Source organism: Macaca fascicularis, chromosome 17 (genome assembly GCF_037993035.2).
Source record: "Macaca fascicularis isolate 582-1 chromosome 17, T2T-MFA8v1.1".
Lineage (NCBI taxonomy): Eukaryota > Metazoa > Chordata > Mammalia > Primates > Cercopithecidae > Macaca > Macaca fascicularis.
In genome coordinates, this window is record NC_088391.1 from 24,629,296 (window position 1) to 24,647,271 (window position 17,976).

General features: G+C 46.3%; 1 protein-coding gene across 27 annotated transcripts in view; it reads left to right on the forward strand.

The window, feature by feature from the left end:
• SLC25A30 (solute carrier family 25 member 30) overlaps window positions 1-17,976 on the forward strand; it is a 78,316-nt gene that overhangs the window by 38,615 nt on the left and 21,725 nt on the right. For 7 of the 27 annotated variants that reach the window (XR_012426932.1, XM_045377151.2, XM_045377148.3 and 4 more), the window contains exon 1: window positions 14,314-14,361. The exons of the other annotated variants lie outside the window; for them this stretch is intronic. The gene's annotated coding sequence lies outside the window, so the exon portion shown is untranslated. Of the gene's footprint in view, window positions 1-14,313; window positions 14,362-17,976 lie in introns of those variants that run through there. 27 annotated transcript variants of the gene reach the window in all.

The window sequence follows — 17,976 nt, forward strand, 5'->3', positions numbered from 1 at the left end:
TCTTGCCTGAAGTGATCCGCCTGCCTCGGCCTCCCAAAGTGCTGGGGGAGCCACCGCGCCCGGCCTATGATGCACATTTTGTTATTAGTTTTACATATACAGTGTTATCAGTGAGGAAAACCATAGGCAATAATACCCAGTTAAAGTGGTCTTTTTCTCAAGAAACAAGAAGCCTGGAGGTAGAAAGTTGCTGGCATTGGTTTAGCTGCCCGATAATGTCAATAAGACGCTGACCCTTTCTGTCTTTCAGTCTTGCCTTTCTTAGCACGTGGGCCTTTTGTTAACATGCTTGTTACTTCGTGAGAGTGAGATTGTGGCCACAGCTGCAGGTACCATGTTTGTATTCAAGCACGAGAATGGGGAAGGGGCAGTGCCAGTGACCACTGCTCCTCGGCCTCTCCTCTTTGTGCAGAAGTAAAGCCTTTCTCAAACACTCCCCCTTACGCCGCCCAAGAGTTTCATGTTTGTCTCGTTGTACAGAACTTGTCACGTGGCCATGCTTAGCTGCAAGAAAGGCTGGGAAAGAAATTTGTTTTGTTTTGTTTTGTTTTTTGAGATGGAGTCTCGCTCTTTCGCCAGGCTGGAGTGCAGTGGTGTGATCTTGGCTCACCGCAACCTCTGACTCCCTGGTTCAAGTGATTCTCCTGCCTCAGCCTCCCGAATAGCTAGGATTACAGGCATGTGCCACCATGCCCAGCTAATTTTTGTATTTTCAGTAGAGATGGGGTTTCACCACGTTGTATGGTCTCGATCATGGACCTCATGATCCGCCTGCCTCGGCCTCCCAAAGTGCTGGGATTACAAGTGTGAGCCACCGCGCCCAGCCGGGAAAGAAGTATTTAACATTTTCAGCTTCCATAGTGGAGGCTGGCACAGCAGAGGAGGATTAGAAATAAGTTGCCCTACTAATGGCTTCTAGAGAGTCCCCACCAGTCCTTCATTAGGGAAGGAAGATGTGACCAGAATCTTTTCAGTGGCTTCCTTATGTGGCATTTAGATGTAAATTAGATTTTTCAGGGTTTCAAGGAGCAGGCACATCCTCAGATTATTTCCATGAATGAAGGCCAATTATAAGGCTACATGGGGAAATAAAGGACACAGGAAGTTGTCTCAGGCCACGTGATGAGGCCATACAGGAAGTGGTCGGGGATGTACTTGTAGCCCCGTGGCTCTGATAGCAACTCTGGTGGCACCATCACAATACCTAGAAGTGACTCTTCAGAACTGGGCAACTGTGGGGATCCCTGGTCTGGGGCTCCACCATGACAGGGATGGAGCTGTTTTGCTTCTGACTCTACTGCTCTCGTCTGTATCAGCAGATTTTCACTCGTACCTTATGTCAAATGTCCCGAGAGTTCCTGTGGGACAGCCTTCACCATCCAGCAGAGGGCCACTATAGGGCAGAGCTCTCAAGGCCACCTCGGGCCTCTATCCATGTCTCCCTTGACCTATCTGTGTGACCGGGTGATGGGTCATGTGTAACCACTGTTGATCACACTCAGAGGGGATTGTGGGTGAGATGGGCTCCCCGGGGCTTTGGAGGAGGTAATGAAACAATGGCTAGTCCTGGACCCTGGCTCTAGGCCATCTGCTAAGCTGTATCAAACTAGCCATTTTTTTTTTCTTTTTTGGTTGTTAGTTTCTATTTCATAATCATCAACTTAACTCTGCAATCCAGCTAGGCATGGAAGGGAACAAGGAAAACATGGAGCCCAAAGGGAACTGAGCGAGAGCACAAAGATTCCAGGATACTATGAGCAAACCGGGTGGAGGGGCACTCTCCTGAGCTATAGAAGGAATGGTCTGGTGGTTAAGATAAAACACAGTCAGCAATGGTGATCTTCTTGCTGGTCTTGCCATTCCTGGATCCCAAGCGCTCCATGGCCTTCACAATATTCATGCCTTCTTTCTCCTTGCCAAAGACCACATGCGTGCCATCCAACCACTCAATCTTGGCAGCGCAGATGAAAAACTGGGAACCATTTGTGTTGGGTCCAGCATTTGCCATGGACAAGATGCCAGGACCTGTATGCTTCAGGATGAAGTTGTCGTCATCAAATTTCTCCTTGTAAACGGACTTCCACCAGTGCGATTACGGCATGAGAAGTCACCACCCTGACATATAAACCCTGGAATAATTCTGTGACAGCAGGGACCTTATAACCAAATCCTTTCTCCCTAGTGCTCAGAGTGTGAAAGTTTTTTTCTGCTGTCTTTGGAAACTTGTCTGCAAACAACTTGAAGGAGACGCAGCCTAAGGGCTTGCCGTCGATGGCGATGTCAAAGAACACCGTGGGGTTGACCGTGGCTGATAGTGCAAGGCTCCTGGTGGTGGCAGCATCTGCAAAGCCCATTTAAAAAAAATGCAGCTATTTCACTATTTATACAATCATTCATCTTTCTATCTTCATTTTCTTGAAATTAAATCCCTAAAACCTTTCTGCCTTGACTATGCAGGGTGCCAGAAAACCAGAACAAATAATAACCAAAAAGGTCACATTTGTATTGCTTTGGTGGTGTATGTTCATATATATATATATATATATATTTTTTTTTTAATTAAAAATATTGATAGGCTGGGCACTGTGGCTCATGCCTACAATCTCAGCACTTTTGGAGGCCGAGGCCGGCAGATTGCTCGAGGTCAGAAGTTCGAGACCAGCCTGGCCAACATGGTAAAACCCGTCTCTACTAAAAATACAAAAAATTAGCCTGGTGTGGTGGTGCATGCCTATAATGCCAGCTACTCTAGAGGCTGAGGTAGGAGAATCACTTGAACCTGGGAGGCGGAGGTTGCAGTGAGTCGAGATCGCACCATTGCACTCCAGCCTGGGCGACAGAGTGAGACTCTGTCTCCAAAAAATATATATATGTGTGTATGTATATGTATATATATGTGTGTTTGTATATATATATGTGCATATATATATATATAAAGAGAGAGAAATAGAGAGAGAGAAGGGGAGAGAGAGAGAGAGATGAAATTTGCATAGCATTTAACTGTTTTCTTTTGTTGAGATAGGCTCTTCTTCTGTCACTCAGGCTGGAGTGCAGTGGCGCCATCACAGCTCACTGCAGCATTGACCTCCTGGGCTCAAGTGATCCTCCCACCTCAGCCTCCAGAGTAGCTGGGACTACAGGCACGTGCCACCGTGCCCGGCTAATTTTTGTATTTTTTGTCAAGATGGGGTTTTGCTATGTTGCCCTGGTTGGTCTCCAATTCCTGAGCTCAAGCGATCTGCTCACTATGGCCGCCCGAAGTGTTAGAGTTATAGGCGTAAGCCACTGTGCCCAACCCATTTACGTGTTTTAAAGTGCACAACTTGGTGACATTTAGTGTGTTTACAGTGTTGTGCAACCATCACCTTTACCTGGTTCCAAAAGATATGTTTTTGAACAAGTGTGCATGAGTGTCGGGGATGATATTTCTCCTGTATTGAAAAGACTCTGTCAACGTTGCCTGCTAGACTGGCCCCAGGTGCTATAGGTTTATGGACCTAAACGCCTTTCTTGACTTTGCATAAGGAAAAGGTATCTTCCTGACCAAAAGTCTCGGGCAACTCTCCCAATTCTCAGAAACTCCTTGGTCTTCCATGGTCTGCCATCCCTCAGCTGCAGAATTTGCAGTGAGACGCTATGTGTTCACTGAGGATTATTGTTTAACCATTTTATGGCTATTTAGATAGCAGTTAAATTTACACAAAAACAAACAAATGATGACCAAACCAAGTCACTGTCAAGGTCACAGGTGGCTATGTCTAACAAAAAAAAGAAGCTCTCCTTCAATTCACCCGCTGGGAGAGGAATTTTCCAGCAGCATAAGGCCTCAAGATGAGTTGTCAGAGGGTAAGCTGCTGCTCAACCTAAACAACTATTTATTTATTTATTTATTTTTGAAACAGAGTCTTGTTCTGTCACTCAGGCTGGAGTGCGATGGCACGATCTTGGCTCACTGGAACCTCCGCCTTCCAGGTTCAAGCCATTTTCCTGCCTCAGCCTCCCAAGTAGCTGGGATTACAGGCACACACCACCACACCCAGCTAATTTTTGTAATTTTAGTAGAGACAGGGTTTCACCATGTTACCTAGGCTGGTCTCGAACTCCTAGCCTCAAGCGATCTGCCTGCCTTGGCTTCCCAAAGTGTTGGGATTGCACTCAAAACAAAACAAAACAAAAAGACAAACAAAAAAACGAAGAGTATGGTTTGATTGGACTTTCTTTTTTTTTTTTGAGATGGAGTTTCACTCTTGTTGCCCATGTTGGAGTGCAATGGCGTGATCTTGGCTTACCGCAACCTCTGCTTCCCGGGTTCAAGCAATTCTCCTGCCTCAGCCTCCTGAGTAGCTGGGATTACAGGCATGCACCACCATGCCTGGCTAGTTTTTTGTATTTTCAGTAGAGATGGGTTTTCACCATGTTGGCCAGGCTGGTCTCAAACTCCTGACCTCAGGTGATCCGCCCGCCTCGGCCTCCCAAAGTGCTGGGATTACAGGCATGAGCCACTGTGCCCAGCCTGATTGGAATTTTATAATCAGTATTTTTTTCAAAACTGGATTTTCATTTTAGTGGGCTATGAACAGTATGAACAAAAAATAAAATAGAATAATAAAGAATACGGTGCATTACAGATACAGTAAGTATTCCTTCTAGAAATGTTTGTCTCAGTGGTGTGTTTGTGTGTATATGTGTTTACTGGGTTATGATGTAAAATGCATTTCTTAATGTGGGTTATAGTTTAACAAGTTTGAAAGCCACGGACATAAATGGCTTTGGACCTGTCAGAACAGCTCAGACTTTTTTCACCAGCCTTGGGCCTCAGCCAGCTTCCCTGACCCTTCCACTATTGCCAGATGGAAATGTCATGGTTATGTTCAGAGTCCTTGTGCTAAACTCATGTATGCTCTTTATCAGAGGCAAAAATGGAGCATGACAGTCTGTTCTTAGGGCAAGTTCCAAGAACTGAGAACACAGTCCTCACAGGGTCATACAACTTTGAATTTTCCAGTTCCTAAACCGGTGTCAGTTCTGACTGTGCTCTCCTTGGTTATTCTGTGAATATACTTGAACGATCGAGGGCGTTTCTGCAGTGACGAGCTGGGGCACTGTCCTCCCTGACGCTCCGAAAAGCCACACTGCAGAATACTCTGGATAAAATTACCCCTGGGAGCCACCTGTTTACTACCCTTTATGCTTGAAGCTCTCAGCATGCAGTGCCCCGGATCACTTACAGTTCCCCAACTTCTTTTTCATGAAAAGAGCCATTCATTTCATCTCTTAGAGGTTGCAATTTGCCCTTTAAATTTTGCCTGTGATAAACTTAAGTCTGATAGCTTGCTTTGGCAGTACCTATGTGAAAGCAACTCGGAAAGTTAGAGAGTGAAATATTTAGCCAAATGATGGGCTAAAAAAGATAATACAAGCAATTCCAGTTAAGGTTCAGATTGAATTTCTTCTTTTTTTTTTTTTGGGCCAAGGTCTCATTCTGTTGCCCAGGGGTGCAGTGGCACGATACGGCTCACTGCAGCCTCAACCTTCCTGGGCTCAGGTGATCCTCCCACTTCAGCCCCCTGACTAGCTGAGGACTACAGGTGTGTGCCATCATGCCCAGCTAATTTTTGTTTTTTGGGTTTTGTTTGTTTGTTTTGGTAGAAACTGTGTTTCGCCATCTTCCCGAGTCTTCTGTGCCCAGCTGTTCTGAGATTTCTTTCTTTTTTTTTTTTTTGAGACGGAGTCTCGCTCTGTCGCCCAGGCTGGAGTGGAGATTTCTTTTCAGTGTTATCTTGAGAATTCCTTTCCCCATCCTCCTTTGCTGGTCTCTTATTTCCTGAACTCCGTTTCTCAGTTTCTTCCTTAGTTCTGGGGAAGAATATCCTTCATTAGCTTTCTTGGGGACACATACATGAAAGAGGTCAATTCTTTAAGAGCTTGCACCTGTTGGGTGTGGTGGCTCATGCCTGTAATCCCAGCACTTTGGGAGGCCAAGGCAGGTGGATCACCTGAGGTCAGGAGTTCGAGACCAGCCTGGCCAACATGGTGAAACCCCATCTCTAGTAAAAATTCAAAAATTAGCCAGGTGTGGTGACACACACCTGTAGTTGCAGCTCCTCAGGAGGCTGAGGCCTGAGAATCGCTGGAACCCAGGAGGTGGAGGTTGCAGCGAACTGAGATTGCATCATTGCACTCCAGACTGGGTGACAGAGCAAGACTCCATCTCAAAAAAAAAAAAAAAAAAAAAAGAGCTTGCACATATGTAACTTTTGAATTCTCCCACTGCTGGTGTGGTTAGGTGGATATTATCGTTTGGCAATGATTTCCCCTCAAATTTAAGTCATTGCTCCATCATTTTCTAGTTTCCAGAATTGCTATTGAGAAGTTTTATCATTATTCTTAATCCTTTAACTGTGATTTGTTTCTCTTTTTTTGTCTCTCTCTCTCTCCCCACCCAAATTAGGCTTTAAAAGTTAAAAAGAGGCCGAGTGCGGTGGCTCACGCCTGTAATCCCTGCACTTTGGGAGGCCGAGGCGGGCAGATCACGAGGTCAGGAGTTCAAGACCAGCCTGACCAACACGGTGAAATCCCGTCTCTACTAAAAATACAAAAATTAGCCAGGCATGGTGGTGCACACCTGTAATCCCAGCTATTCAGGAGACTGAGGCAGGAGAATTGCTTGAACCTGGGAGGTGGAAGTTGCAGTGAGCAGAGATCACACCACTGCACTCCAGCCTGGGTGACAGAGCTAGACTCTGTCTCAAAAAAAAAAAAAAAAAAAAAAATGTTTAAAAGAAGGCTGGGCTTGGTGGCTCATGCCTGTAATCCCAGCACTTTGGGAGTCCAAGGTGGGCAGATCATGAGGTCAAGAGATTGAGATTAGCCTGGCCAGTATAGTGAAACCCCATCTCTACTAAAAAGACAAAAATTAGCTGGGTGTGGTGGCATGTGCCTGTAGTCCCAGCTGCTCGGGAGGCTGAGGCAGGAGAATCACTTGAACCTAGGAGGCGGAGGTTGCAGTGAGCCAAGATTGCGCCACTGCACTCCAGTCTGGACGACAGAGCAAGACTCCATCTCAAAAAAAGAAAAAAAAAATAACATGAACAAACTGGAGAAGGGTATAACTGGCAGAAAAATGCCCAGGGATGAAGGTAGCAAAACTCAATGACAACAGAAAGGCTTACCTTCCTCACGGTCCCTGCTGATGGATCAGACACAACTTCTCTATAAAAATGGGACATATAATAATTGTAGGGAGCCGGGCATGGTGGCTCACACCTGTAATCCCAGCACTTTGGGAGGCTGAGGCGGGTGGATCATCTGAGGTCAGGAGTTCGAGACCAGCCTGGCCAACATGATGAAATCCTGTCTCTACTAAAAATACAAAAATTAGCCAAGAGTGGTGATGCATGCCTGTAGTTGCAGCTCCTCAGGAGGCTAAGGTAGGAGAATCGCCTGAACCTGGGAGGCGGAGGTTGCAGTGAGCCGAGATGGCACTACTGCACTCTAGCCTGGGCGACAGAATGAGATCTGTTTCAAAAAAAAAAAAAAAAAATTGTAGGGGGCCAAGGGAAAACTTCCCTTTTGCTGTCTGAAGCCTTGCTGAAAATAAATTCACAAAAGGCAAATTAATAGGAGAAATGCCGGACAAAATTTATTAATGTGCATGGGGGAAAATCACAGAGCGATTTCTTCACCACACAGTGGGGTAGAGAATCTTGTTACAAGAGCATCCGGTAAGACTGTCAGGAGGTCTTCCTGAAGGTCTCATATCCTCTTCTTGAGTGAAAGGGAGATGGGGAAACGTGGATGATTTAGGAAGGTAGTAAATGATCTTCAGGGGAAGTCAATGGAATTGAAATATACAACGGCCTGGGACAAACTCTGTTGGACCCAATGAGCAAACAGTGGTTTGTGACGAAAGTCTATCCATGTGTGTGGACCAAGTTGTCTTTCTTCTTGCAATGAGTTCAGTTAATGAAAACTTGAGGAAGGGACCAGAGGTAACTATTTTCTTTTTTGGTGGATCCAGACTTCAGGCAGACAAAGGACCTTCAGAGTACAACTTCCTCCTGTGCTACGGGAGAGACAGAGGATTGAGAGACAGGAAGATGGGAGGAAAGTTAGAGAGATGTGGCCTCTTGTTCAGTTCAGTATGTCAAAGCACCGTGTTTTGGGGTAGCAGTTTCAGGACCCAGCCCAGTATAGTTCCCTAGTCCTGGTGCCCAGTCTCAGATCTCTTCAAGATAAACAATCTCATTAATGTCCTGATTTTTTTTCATCATCCAATTACCCAGCTCATCTAGGCTGGTATATCTGTTGTTATATGATCATGTAACTCTGGAAGGTTTAGAGTTAAATATAGAAACGACGAGCTAAATCAAACCCATAGTACTAATATTTTTAGTACTAACCATTAAGTGTAAGACAATCTGCATGTGTCTGCTATTCATGCGAAGTGTAGTAGTAAAGAAAGAAATTATCCTCATAGGGAATCTTACAGATTACCTTGCAATTTCAATTTAAAATGTGCAATTGATTTTATATTTGTGACTTTAAAATGAAGGTGTGAGATAATTTGGTAAAGTGTATACATTGTACTGATTGTATTAAGATAATCTTGTTACAAGAGTGTCCGGTAAGGCTGTCAGGAGGTCTTCTTCAAGGTCTCATGACAGTTGCTTCTGCTACTGTTACAGGCTGTTACAGGCTGTGCCATTTCCCCTTTTACCAAATGAACCCCAACAGGCTCAGGAAACAACAGCCAAGGCACAGCTGAGACCAGACTGGAATATTCAAATGCAAATTTTGCTAAAGGCTCACATAGGGATCGGCAAACAGTTTTTGTAAAGAACTAGATTGTGATGATTTTATTCTTTAGGGCCCAGGAGGCAAAACTGAGATTCTGTAGATACTTACATAACCATTTAAAATGTAGCCACTTAAAAAATATAAAAACTGGGTCGGGGGCGGTGGCTCACGCCTGTAATCCCAGCACTTTGGGAGGCCAAGGTGGGCAGATCACTTGAGGTCAGGAGTTCCAGACCAGCCTGGCCAACATGGTGAAACCCCATCTCTACTAAAAATTAGCTGGGCATGGTGGTGGGCACCTGTAATCCCAGCTACTCTCGAGGCTGAGGCACAAGAATCGCTTGAATCCAGGAGGTGGAGGTTGCAGTGAGCCGCGATCACGCCACTGCACTCCAGCCTGGGCGATAGAGAGAGACTCAGTCTCAAAAAAAATAATAATAATAAAAATAAAAAATAAAAAAATATATAAACTATTCTTAATTCTGGGGCTATACCAAGACAGGCAACTGGATAAATTGGTCCATGGACCATAATTTGCTAACCCTTGGGCATAAAATTTAAAAAGATATCAAAATAAATAAATGCAGAGAATAACGCAAAATTAAATAAACCAGATTTCTAAGTACAACTCACCAGACTTCACATGAGTTTCCCTGCACTGTTGTTCTTACCATTGTGTCTACTGGAACACATCTAAGGAAGCAGAAGTACTTTTGAGCAGGGCTTACAACTGTGGTGATATCAATGGGAAGGGATAGACAATTTGAAAAAGCCTCCGTCCTGACCTCTGTCTTCCTGCCAACTCTCAAATTATAGAGACTCTCCAAATGTGCTTGTATTTATTGGGGGCCCACAGTGCCCGGTGCTATGCTGAGCACTAAGAATACGGTAGTGAGCAAGACTGGGTCCCTACCCCAAGGAGCTTACGGTTCCATGGGAAGACTGTCAAGAAAACGGCTCATTCTTTTGAAGTGCGGTAACTGTTCTCATAGCAGCATGGATGCACAACGTGGGCAGGCACCCACTGCACCCAGTTTTTAGGGACTAGGAGAGACTTCCTAGAGGACATGGTGTCCAAACTGAGGCCTGATGGATGAGAAGAACTTAGCAAGAGAAATAACTCAGCAGGTGCAATGCAGTGTGTGCCGAGTCGCAGCGGTAAAAGGGAGTGTCACTGTGTTTGGGGAGCTATGAGTATTTTATACGACCATTCAATGACTTACACAAAAGATGCATTCTCAACAAAGCACCTGTAACCAGGAAAAACAAATGCCCAAAGCAACATTCCTATAAAACAGGATTTCTCAAACTTCAGTACTATTGCCACTTTCCCGGGCATTGTTGAACGTTTAGCAGCATCCCAGGTCCCTACCAACTTGCCAGTAGCAAGCATCTAGAGTTGAGGCAACCAAAAAACTCCAGACATTGCGAATGTCTCCTGGAGGGCAAAATCTCATTGAGATTGAGAACTGCTGCAAAAAAATATAATGATAAAGAATGTCATGGGCTCATTCCCAGTACACCAGCTAGGAACACTGGCCTATCCAGGTGTTCTTGTTAGGAGTAGCAATGGCTCATTGCTGCTCCATTTTGCCAAGGAGAGGAGGTGACCAGATGTCTCAGTCAGATACAACCTCCTCCTTCCACCAACCACCAATTGCTACCCCTGAAAGGTCTGACTAAGGCCTTTCATTCTGCAAGCACCGAGGGACCCCCATCCAGAAAAACCTGCTAGACTCATTCTTGGCAAGATGCAGGTCCATATTATCTGCACCATTCCTGTAGTTTAATGTGGTTACACAAACATTTACCAAATTGTAGTTGATTCCAAAGCATTTGTTTTTTATTGCCACTATATAGTGCACATACAGTTGCCAAGATGATGAAAACCAGGATGTGGGTAAAAAATGGTTCCTGCTGCCCAGCTCCTCATAGAGATTGGCATCATCCACCTAAGGGAGTGTAGTGAGGGCTTTTGGCTGTATGGATCTTACTGTTTTAACAGTTTGCTAATAAAAGTCTTAAGTGGCAAAAAAAGTCCAGCTACTTGAGAAGTGTCTATATGGCCGGACTTTAGAATACAGGATTGAGAGGCAAGTACATGAGTGACGCGGATAGGGAACTAGATTCTTACCGCTGGAGGGCTCTAAGGACCACTGGTCAGGGGCCTTGTGTGCCAGCCTGAGGGCTTACTTTTAATCTTGAGGACACTGGGGAGCCAATGAAGAATTTTAAACTGGTGAGTGCCATGGCCAGATGAATTCAAATTTCTACAGCACTTACATTTTACAAAGTACGTTTCTGCACATGTCGCCTCATTTAACATTCTGTAGGGAGGGTATTGTTTCCATTTTGCAACTGAGGACTTTAATGAACTCAAGGCCAGAGAGCTAATAAAGTTGTGACCAGGACTGAGTAGAACCTAGGTCTTCATTTCCATATTGCTACCTGGGTGTGTTAACTGTAGTCAGATAAAAAACATGCACAAAGAGCCAAATAGGGGGAAAGTTGAAGCCAAAGAATAGATGAAAAAGAAGCTGCTTCCAACAGGGACTAGCACTGAATAGTTCATAGATATATTTCTGGACTTACTACTTTTTTTGTTATTCTTTTTTTTTTTTTTTTGGAGATGGAGTCTCGCTCTGTTGCCAAGGCTGGAGTGCAGTGGCACAATCTCAGCTCACTGCAATCTCCGCTTACCAGGTTCCAGCAATTCGCCTGCCTCAGCCTCCCAAGTAGCTGGGACTGTAGGCAGGCAGCACCATGACCAGCTAATTTTTGCATTTTTAGTGGAGACAGGGTTTCGCCATGTTGGCCAGGCTAGTCTTGTACTCCTGACCTCAGGTGATCCACCTGCTTCGGCCTCCCAAAGTGTTGGAATTATAGGTGTGAGTCACGGCGCCCGAACTTTTTTTGTTATTCTTGTTTCTAAACTGGTTATGCTGCTGCAACCAAGTTACTATTCCCTAGAGAAATAGTTTCCAATTCATGGGCCAAGACCCTTGGGGGAACCCAAGGTTACTGCAGGGGGCCCACAAATTCAATATGCATTTTCATAATGGACACTGAGAATACTACCATCTATTTTACAGGGACTCCAGAGTTTTAAAAAATTCATTTTTCTTTCCAAAAGATCTTTGGCCAGGCATGGTGGTTCATGCCTGTACTCCCAGCACTTTGGGAGGCCAAGGCAAGAGGATTGCTTGAGTATAGGAGTTTGAGGCTGCAGTGAGCTGTGACTGGGCCACTGCACTCCAGCCTGGGTGACAGAGCGAGACCCTGTCTTGAAAAGCAAAACAAAACAAAAGCACAAAAAAACCCACAAAGGGATCTTCATACTTGAAGTTTGGCGATTCCTGTGTATTTCTAAGTATTATGTGAGTATTAGCACAGGCTGGTGGGGCTTAGGGTAATGGTAGACTTTGGGTGTCCAAAAGCTCTACAGGAGAGGGAGGAATCCAGTACTTAGTATGCAGTGCCACACAGTCATGAGTCTGGAAAGGACTTGGTGAGGTGAGAGAGAGGTAGAAAGCGTCATGTTCTTATTTCCCTGCGCTAGAAAGGCAAGCATTCCAATGACTTTCCCCCACAGGCTGGGGATTGTATTTGTTTTTATGGCCAGAATTCAGGGGATACTTCAAACGGGTCCATATTTTATTGATTTCAAAAGAGTGCGTGGCAAAAATCCAGGTATTCACCTAGAGTCCAGTTTGGAGGACAGAAAAGGGATTGTTTAAGCTCCGCCTGGGGCCTGAGCTGGAGACACAGAAGGAAATGAGATAGATGGCCCCGGGCCCTGGTTCTGTAACAGGCCAGTTATCTCATGAAAACTCTGTTTCATCACCTGTAAAATGGAAATAACATTTCTTTGGCTTGAATGAATCAAGGAATGTAAAGATTCCTGGAGTACCACTTTGCATCAATAGATGCAAGTTTTATACATATGCATTTATTCTTTTTTCTTTTTTTTTCCGAGATGGAGTCTCACTCTGTCGCCCAGGCTGGAGTGCAGTGGTGTGATCTCGGCTCATCACAACCTCCACCTCCCAGGTTCAAGTGATTCTCCTGCCTCAGCCTCCCGAGTAGCTGGGATTACAGGTGCCATCACCACATTCGGCTACTTTTTGTATTTTTAGTAGAGACGGGGTTTCTCCATATTGGTCAAGCTAGTCTCGAACTCCCGACCTCAGGTGATCTGCCCGCCTTGACCTCCCAAAGTGCTGGGATTACAGGCGTGAGCCACGGCACCCGGCTCCAGCTACTTGGGAGGCTGAGGCAGGAGAATCACTTGAACCTGGGGGCCGGAGGTTGCGGTGAGCCGAGATGGCGCCACTGCACTCCAGCCTGGGCAACAAGAGCGAGGCTCCGTCTCAAAACAAAACAAAACAAAACAAAAATATACCTGGGTGTACTTGAACACACACACTGCAATACCATTAAAAAATGTGATATATTAATATACAACTATTTACATATATGTATATTATATATATTATATATGTAAAAGTTTCTACTCATATAGTATGGTTCTTTTAATTTTTTGGTCTATTTGGACATTTTCTTTTTTTTTTTGAGAGGGAGTATCACTCTGTTGCCCAGGCTGGAGTGCAGTGGCACGATCTTGGCTCACTGCAACCTCCGCCTCGCGGGTTCCAGCGATTCTCCTGTTTCAGCCTCCTGAGTAGCTGGGATTACAGGCGCCCGCCACCACGTCCGGCTACGCTAATCTGTACATTTTATTATTTTTTATTATTTTTTTTTTATTTTTTTGAGACGGAGTCTCGCTCTGTCACCCAGGCTGGAGTGCAGTGGCCGGATCTCAGCTCACTGCAAGCTCCGCCTCCCGGGTTCACGCCATTCTCCTGCCTCAGCCTCCCGAGTAGCTGGGACTATAGGCGCCCGCCACCTCGCCCGGCTAGTTTTTTGTATTTTTTAGTAGAGACGGGGTTTCACCGTGTTAGCCAGGATGGTCTCGATCTCCTGACCTCGTGATCCGCCCGTCTCGGCCTCCCAAAGTGGTGGGATTACAGGTGTGAGCCACCGCGCCCGGCCTAATCTGTACATTTTCAAGCTAAAAGCTGGGGTATAAAAAAATAAGGGCAAATTTACTTCCATCCAACTGTGAAGGTTCACGCGGGCACAGAGAACCGCCCCCTGAGAAGGTTGCTTTTCCAGGGTTCTCGATGCGTTCCCCAAATTTCTCTTCCACCTCCCAGTCGATATCAGAGGCCACATCAGGCGCCACCGAGTCCGAAGCAGCTTCCTCCTCAGGCAGCGGCAGTGGAAGATCCCGAAAGGGACTTGGGGCTGGCCCCGCCCCTAAGTGTCTCTGTCGGGGGGGGGGGTCAGGGGCGTGCCATGGGCGTGGCTAGTGCTGGCAGAAACCAATGGGAACTGAGGAGGTTGGCGTGTTTGCGCGGGCGGGGTGGGGCGGGGCGGGGCGGGGCGGGGCTGCGCGCAGGCTCCTGGGCCGGCGCGGCATTTTCTCCTTTCCTGGAGCGGCCTCCGGTTCTTGTAGCAACTGAGTCCGGGTTGCAGGAGGTGTGGGGCCGCCGCCTCCAGGTAAGTCCTGGCCCGCGCCTCCTCCCGCCGGCCCCTCTTGCTCTGCGGCTCCCGGAACCCGGGCCTGGGGTAGGGTTGGGCTGCGGTTTCCTGGGAGCCTCCTTTGCAATCGGGCGTGCTCTGGGCTGCCTTTGCTTTCCAGTTCACAGGCCGGGCGGGGCTCGGCGGGGCGCGAGGTTCGGGGGACTGGGACAGGGCTCCGCTTCTCGGGCTGCTCCCTCCTTGGGTCGGGCTGGTGCATCGCTGTTGGCGTGGGGTGATTCCTGTTCCAGGGTCATTGAGATCCGAGTGCGAATCCCGTCGTGGCATCTCTGCGTCTGCACGCGTGCCCCGGGCTTGCAACCCTGCCTGTACGTCCCTCCCACTCGTGGGTTCATTCAAACGGCAGCCTGAGCGCCCGCGAGCTTCGCATTCTGGGAGAGGGCACACCACATTCGGAATCGCTCGTGGCACATGCTAGGCTGGGAGGAAATTGCCTGGAGAGTTAATGTACCTCTGGGTTTTAAAGTCTTTCTAGGTGCAATTTCATGTAAAGCAGTTGCAGTGATTAGCATTTTTGTTCTGCGCAAGAGTAGCAAAAACAGTGTTGGCACTGTCCTGCGGATTCGGCTTGCCGTCCTACTTGGGTAGTGAGAAAGTTGAAAAGCATGAATTTTGCTTTTGGCTTTGCCGTTGCGAAGCTTTGTGACCGCGGACTCAGTTAATTAACGTGAAACGAGATGATAACTTAGAAGATTTCTTTTAAACCCCGCTTTTTGGAAGTCTGTGATGACCTTAGTTTTCTTTCTGCACCTTTAAAAAGAACAGGAAATAGGAAAAGTTCATGAAAGGGCATTATTGAAAGGGCAGTCGGTCCAGCAAGGAACAAAAATGTATGAGAGCACAGAAGCCTTAAAGGCTGTGCGATTACAGTTTAAGAGTTCAGACTGAAAAGGAAACAGCAAGTAAAACTGAAAGAACGTATCAGGAATTAAATAAGAGAAACGGCTGGGAGCAGTGGCTCACGCCTGTAATCCCAGCACTTTGGGAGGCCGAGGCGGGCAGATCACCTGAGGTCAGGAGTTCGAGACCAGCCTGGCCAACATGGAGAAACCCTGTCTCTACTAAAAATACAAAAATAGCCGGGCGTGGTGACGGATTCCTGTAATTCTAGCTACTCGGGAGGCTGAGACAGGAGAATCGCTTGAACCCAGAAGGTGGAGGTTGCAGTGAGCCGAGATCATGCTTTTGCACTCCAGCCTGGGCAATAAGAGCAAAACTCCGCCTCTAAATAAATAAATATTAGAAACTTGGAAAGCGTTCAGAAGTACCAGCAGCTAGTATTATATTTAATTACCTCCCTTTACAGCTGTGCACATGAGGTCAGGTGGGTGAAAATAAACACTAAGCAACCATATAAGAGAAAATGTAGACAGGACGTGTAACTTAGCATATATCCTAAGTGTAGGGAGAATCCTTTGAAATTCTTATTGTATAGACATTTTCATTCAGAAAACTTGTTTTTAACCTTTCTTGACAGGGTCTTGCTCTGGCACCCAGGCTGCCAGAGTGCAGTGTCATGATCATAGCTCACTGCAGCCTTGAAGTCCTGGGCGTATGTGCCCCTTCCACCTCAGCCTGCGGAGTAGCTGGGACTAGAGTCGCCTACCACCATGCCTGGATAATTTTTTGGATTTTTTTAGTAGAGATGGTCATCTCATTCTGTTGCCTAGGCTGGTCTTGGACCCCTGGCCTCAAGCTATTCTCCAGCCTCAGCCTCCCAAGTAGCTGGGATTACAGATATGTGTGACTAGCCCAGCTAACAACTTTGTTGTTTTTTTTTAATTTGTATTTTTCACTTTTTTTTGTATTTATTTATATATTTATTTATTTATTTGAGATGGAGTTTCGCTTTTGTTGCCCAGGCCAGAATGCAGTGGCACGGTCTCGGCTTACTGCAACCTCCGCTTCCTAGGTTCAAGCAGTTCTCCTGCCTCAGCCTCCCAAGTAACTAGAATTACAGGCGCCCACCACTATGCCTGGCTAATTTTTGTATTTTTAATAGAGATGGGGTTTCACGGTGTTGTCCAGGCTGGTCTTGAACTCCTGACCTCAGGTGATCCACCTGCCTTGGCCTCCCAAAGTGCTAGGATTACAGGTGTGAGCCACTGCACCCGGCATGTTTGTTTTTAAGTTAAAAAAAAAAATTTGGGCCAGGTGCCGTGGCTCATGCCTAATCCCAGCACTTTGGGAGGCGGAGGCAGGCAGATCACAAGGTCAGGAGTTTGAGACCAGCCTAACCAACATGGTGAAACCCCATCTCTACCAAAAATACAAAAATTAGCTGGACATGGTGGCGCATGCCTATAATCCCAGCTACTCAGGAGGCTGAATTGCTTGAACCTGGGAGATGGAGGTTGCAGTGAGCGGAGATAGTGCCACTGCACTCCATCCTGGGTGACAGAGCGAGACTGCATCTCAAAAAAAAAAGAAAAAATTATTCAGCCAGTCACTAACAGCTAACAAGTTTTTCTTTTTTTTTTTTTTTCTGTGGGGGGGATAGAGTCTCACTCTGTCGTCCAGGCTGGAGTGCAGTGGCGCCATCTTCGCTCACTGCAACCTCCGCCTCCTGGGTTCAAAGCGATTCTCCTGCCTCATCCTCCTGAGTAGCTGGGATTACAGGCATCTCCACCTCGCCCAGCTAATTTTTGTATTTTTAGTAGAGACGGGATTTCACCATGTTGGCCAGGCTGGTCTTGAACTCCTGACCTCAAGTGATCCACCCTCCTCCACCAACCAAAGTGTTGGGATTACAGGTGTGAGCCACCATGCCCAGCCAACAGCTAACATTTTTAAAAATAAAATTTTTTGTTTCCTCTGCTGGAAAATTCTATATTTATAATGCATGTATAGAATTCCCTGCCCTGCACCCACCAATATTTTTTTAACAGCCTTTGGAAGATAGTGTTTGGCTGCAAAGTAGTCCCTAGAGGAATGGTCATGTGATCCTTCGGAGAGACCTTAGTTTGAATATTTGGTAGCTTTGACTAGGGAAAGTTACTTTTCTTCTCTGAGGCTGTTTGGTCAGTTGTGAGATGTGGCTGATGATACCTCTTTCATAGGATTGTGAGGAAAATGTATAGCAATGCCTGACAGCAGGTATTCAGGGATGACTGCTAGTGTTAGTAGTATGTTCATAATGCAGCAAGGAGAAGGAATGAATTACTGGGTTTTAGCATGGCTTAGAGAACATGGCTGTAAGAGGAGTGTAAAATCAGTGTACAGCCACTGCCCGACACTGGAATTTCTGCAAAGTTTTAATTCCTTCCCCGAGTTGCTGCCCAGACACTATTGACTGCTAAGGACACATGAATCTCTCTGACTGTCTTGGCTTGGCAGCCTTGGGACTTCTGTAGATCCACTTGGGATTTTTCCAAACAACTGTGTTTGGAATTTAAGGAAGTGTTTCAGGAGACTCCCCTTCAGAAGGAGCTCCAAAACAAAGAAATGGGTTAGTTTACTGAACAGAGGTTTCAACCTAAGATAACTATAGCCCTGTCACAGCTTGCTGTGGCCAGTACAACTTGGTGGACATCTGCTTACTTATTCCAGTCCTAACTAGCCATTTGCGTGTGT